We start from the raw sequence: 5,459 nt of genomic DNA, 5'->3' as shown, positions 1-5,459 counted from the left end.
AAGCCGCTGTATCCAGTTTCCAGCCAGACTTTAGATTTTTTTTCTTTCTTTTTTTCTTTTTGGCAAGTTGTGTTGATTTATTGTGTATACAGAAAAAGACAGAAGATGATTCAGAACCAGTCAGTTCATAAGTCAAAGGTGTGTGTACTTTTTTAACACTAAAATGAAAAGAATATACATACACAAGATTGTTCTTAAGAAAGATGATGCCACAATAACCTCTTATGACAGTGTAGTTGAGATCTCAACAGTAACATGGTATGACTGTTTCAATATTGACCACTCTCCCTCCTCTGGTACCCCCTACATCTCTTTGACACTGCGTCTACATTTGTGTTAGCTTAGACCTGCAGGAGAAATATGTTCCACTACACTCCATCTGTCCCCTATGCACTTGGTCCAAAGTAAAGTGTTGCTGGAGCTCTTTCTGCTTTTCAAACACTTTTAAAAAACATGCCCCGGCTACACTCCTAGCTCCTCTTTTTTGACAAACCAGACGAGCAATATTTCTGGAATAAAGCTGGCCCCGACCCAAGCTTGCGTCCTTGCACCGTCTGGATGATCAGTGTTCAAGTACTAGTGTGTTTCTGCGTACGTGCTGGAAGCATGTTTTTCTGGTTAAAATGCGAATGTGATCTTAAATGTCCCAGTTTTACATTTTTTCTCCATTTATTATTTTTTCTTTGCATTTTTCCACCGTGTTTGCTCAAACTGCACCGATTTATCATTTTTGTGTCTTCTGTAATTTTCATCATTGCCCTCGAAAGCATATTTTTGTCAGATCCACTTATCATTTTTCTCCACTTTATGCACAGATAAATAAAGCTGAAGACTAATCCAGATATTTCTACAGAAACAGACATGACCGGAGGAGCTTTTGAGTCGTCATAAACTGTTGAACTTGGGTTTGCGAAGTTTTATAAGTGGGATATGAGATTCTGCTCCTCAGCTGGTGGCATTCCTTTCCTCCTCAAATGCAATTATCTTTTCCCATTTGTCTGTTTTTGTTTTCCTTGTGCTTCCCTTTTATACTCATTTCCTGTTTTGAGCTCCACCAGACTTTTAGCCCCCTCTGCTCCCCCTCCCATAAGCATGAGAGCATATCTGCTATTTACAGCCCGCAGGGGATACCTGTCATTCTCACTGCCTCATTGTGATAGCCATGGTGACACCCAAATTCCATGAACTGCATGTCTTGACCTCCAACCACTCCACCATAAAGCTCTGACCCCTCACCTCCACACCTGGGGATGCAGGTCACAAAACTTATTGCTGCTGATTAGAGGGAGGAGGAGGAGATGCAGGAGGAGACAGAAAAACAGACAGATATAAATCCTTTGTCTGACAATTTTTCAAACTCTCAGTAAAAGTAAATTAAGAATCCTTCCTGAAGTCAAGTGACTCCTTTGAATATAAAGAAGAGTTCTTAAATGTTGTTGACTGTGTGGTATAACAAACTGGTAACAATCTCTTTTTTTCAATCTGTTTTAGGTATGTAGGTGTTTTTACAAGCTTTCAGGCTTTAGGTTATAGAGACAACCTGCAGAAGTAGACACATAAGAAGGTGATAAGAGACTCTTGTGAACTCTTGACCTCCTTTCAAGGGCAAAGTTACAGATTTACAGACTGAAACTGAATTTAATCTCTTAGCAAAATAATAAAATGTGAGGACATAATTTAACAACTTCCAGTTACCAGTGGAAAATCACACAGCAGCAGGGATTCATTCTCTTCTCATGGTCCGATTTCTGTAGTTTCTAAAAATATTTAATACGTCTGACTACTTGTAAAACAAGCCGAGTCCACTCTCAGGCACCGTGAAAAAGAGAAGAGACCTGCGCTCGTGTGCTAACATTTAAAGCCGGTTGAATTAACCCTCCAGCCTTTCAGGCTGCATTAGTACATAATTACGTGGTTTCACGTTTTCCCCAACTCATACTTACCCATGTAATGGTTTACTTCTGCAAATATTCTAGTCCGCTATATGCAGTGAAGGGGCTACTCGTGAATGGGATGTAATCTGAGAAAAATCCTGGGAGACATGCATAAGTTGTTTAGAGAAATGATCTGAGAGAATAATATGTCACAGACAGGAAAGGAAGGATGATATTAAACTTACTTGGGTGTTGACTTTTTGAACAACTTGTTATAAAATCCACTGTCAGATTTACTTTTAAGCTTTTTTTTTTTCACATTTCACTTCACCCACCTTTAAAAAGCTTTCCACAGTTATCTATCTCTTAATCCCCCCACAAAGCTTTCTGACGTCTTAAAGAGATTCAGGTCTTTACTTTATATGTGGGAGAACAATCTGAGATAGTAACTTTGCAAAACCAAGTTTTACAAGTGAGAGTCACACCCTTAAAAGCACCACTGAATTCTGCTTTTTTGGCGCTTTTGTCAGTGAAATTTTATCAGTTTATCGGCTGTTAAACTCTGATTACTTTTGATGTCGTCAGCTTTGTTTATGGTGATATTGTCTCTATTAGCCTACGTATGATGACGTAAATAAAATGAAATATACAAAACAAGACAAGATGACATCACCATACATGAATTTAATACTGAAAATCTGCACTAATGCAAAGTAAAGGCAAAGCATGCTGACTGATAATCTAGTAAAAACGAGTAGACACAAAAAACTTGACATAATATAACAATGAGTTTCATGTTGCCATAAAGAGGAACCAAAGCTCTCTTCCTTGTCCTTTAACTGCGTGTTAACCCATCTGTTACGTTTATAAACTTTACAGTTCTGACCAGGAGTGTTTTACAAGCTCTTTTCCCTCTGGAACAACCGGTCAGTCTCGTGGTCTCGTGGTCTAGATCTAATGAGGCAGACATTATTGTTGGCTGGGAGACTCGAGCGTCAGTCTAAACCTTTGTGCCAAGATGCCATTCGGAATCCTCTGCTGCTGCTTTCCATTCGACTGCCAGTCTGGCTGCTGAACACCCCTGTGACGCCCACCTGTCCATCACTGTTTGTTTTCCTGTCTTCTGGGCTGTCCACTCTTGGGCTAAACCACACAACCATCTGCCCTCTCCCTGGCTCCCGTCCTCTGAGACACGGATCATGAAAATGTTATTCCAGTGTAACCTCAGTAGAGCTACTGGAACCCCGATGCTCTGGCACACTCCTGTATTGTCTCAGAGAAGTGTGGAGAGAAAGTATGAAGGGAACTTTACTGTAACAGAGCTTGCCTCCCCAGGATCCTGAAGCCTTCAGGGCGAGCAGGACGTCAGGTCAAAGGCCACCAATTCATCTGTTACAGAAACGCTGAGAACACATGGTCAGACACCAACACCTCCTGTTTCTTTGTCCATGTGTACTTGTTTTACTCCTTACTACAGTAGCACAGTCTTTCTATTTCTTCACCCGCATGTTTGATTTCTATTCCTCTTTTTTATCTAAGTATTTATAGACTGCATAAAATCCTCAGTTAATATCAGTCTTGTTTGCCTTTATAAATGCAAATGCAAATTTTTTTTGCTTATTACCACATTGTCAATGTAGAAGTTCCTGTGCTTTTTCATATTTATGATAACCAGCATGCTCTTAATTCAAGCAGGCCATGAAATCAAGCACAGCCACAATCAGATCAATCAGATCAGTTGATCTCAATGCCCACATCAGCTGATGGCTCAGCTGATACACATCCATGCGTTCAGTTGGAAAGTCTCTGCTGTTTAAGTTGTTTTAGCTCATATATAGATTCTGCACAAGTGATTGGAATTTTCAGGCTGTACAGTGTACATGTATCACTGGATGAAAAATGATGATCCAGCAGTATTCCTACAAATTTATAAACCTGTCATGTATCCATAACATTTATGGAGAAAATATGGGGAGATCTGATCTGTCGCAGATATTTATATGGGTCTTATCTGAATATGAATATCATGAAATATTTTGTAGAATGCAAGACAGATATATTCCAAAGATTTCAGATCTGGCAGAATGTCATCAAAGATTTTTCCAGGAAACTGGGTATATAGCGAAAGAAAATTTGATTACATTATTCTGACTTATCTCTAAAACTGACCGAAATACTCTTCTGAAATTATCAAGAGTCAGGCATCGATCCTTCCTTGAAGTAATTTCTTGTTTCACAGAAATGCTAACTTAACTCAGTTTATACCTGTAAACTCAATTCAACCCTTAAATCTTACCCGAAAAGGGAATAAATCTATATAATCCCCAAAAGATCAATTTTTATGCAATTTTTAATCATATAGGAGCAAATGGAATATCCACAACTCAGTGCATGTATTTCTTTGGACATTTTATTAGCCACTAAATATTGAAATACAACTAACCATTCTTATGCTGAAGAAAATATTTGAAAAATATTAATTATTTGTGGCAAGTTGTCTAAAAAATAAAAGTAATCAGTAAATATAATCGGTAAAATCTTTCTCTCTCTCAGGTGTAGCTGTGGGCTGGTTCCTGCTAGTTCACCTTCGGGCAGAGCTTCCCCACACTGGGTGTCCTTCCACATGTGTTCTGAATCATCTTGTCAAGCTTCTGGTATTCAAAGGCTGGATGGTGTTGTAGAAATCCGCCAGACTGTTAACGCCTGTATGGTGATAATCAGGCCCCTCCTTGATAACCTTTAGTTCTAGTGTTTTGCCTTCACTAACCCCGTTTCTCTGCTTGCCTCCTAGTTGCCCATTCTAAGCCTGCTCTTGTTTATTTGCACTCCTAAAGAGGACTTCAGCTTTCACCGCCAGCCAGCTACTCACCTGCCTGCCCACCACCAGTCACCTTGGATAACAGCCTTCCCATTTGTAACACTTCCTGTGGTTCAGTTGTGGGAACTGACAAGTAAGACTGTTCAGTCACATAACTCTAATCGCAAAATGAGTCTGAATTTACCTCGACTACTTCTGTCTTTGTCTCTTCTCTTTAACAGTGATACTGGTTGCGTTCTTGTTGCTAAATCTTTCCCCGAAGCTCCAAAGCTCTCTGTTCAATAAACACTGTAAAATTGCTGTTAGTGTGCTGAGTCTGTCTTAATCCATACTTGATGACGACAAGGTGCATCCAGTGTGTTTTCAGGGTCAGCAGTGAGCTGTTGTATTAAGCGCCTTGAGGCAACCCTTGTTGTGATTCAGCACTACATAAATAAAACTGAATTGACCTGAACTGAGTCACATTTTAACCTTAATCACTGTTATTTTTCTAAATCTTAAAAAAATGATTTTTGGTACTTTAACCTAAACAAACAGCTACTGAAAGTGAAAGAAAACATGTAAAAAATTAAACTAACCAGTGAGAGAAAAAAGTACACATTACCAGTCTTGTGAAAAACCACAACCACTCCATCTGCCTACTTACACATGCTTTAAGACAAACATCAGATGATTATTGCAATCCTTAATTACTGCTTTGTTGTTTATTACTGGTAAATATGTGAAGGTTAATGAACTATTTATTAGTGAAGATGATCAAGTATTAC

Source organism: Copadichromis virginalis, linkage group LG14 (assembly GCF_057382275.1).
Source record: "Copadichromis virginalis isolate Kocher_CV1m ecotype Utaka linkage group LG14, C_Virginalis_male_GT1.1, whole genome shotgun sequence".
Lineage (NCBI taxonomy): Eukaryota > Metazoa > Chordata > Actinopteri > Cichliformes > Cichlidae > Copadichromis > Copadichromis virginalis.
Note: the sequence above shows the minus strand (reverse complement) of the source record.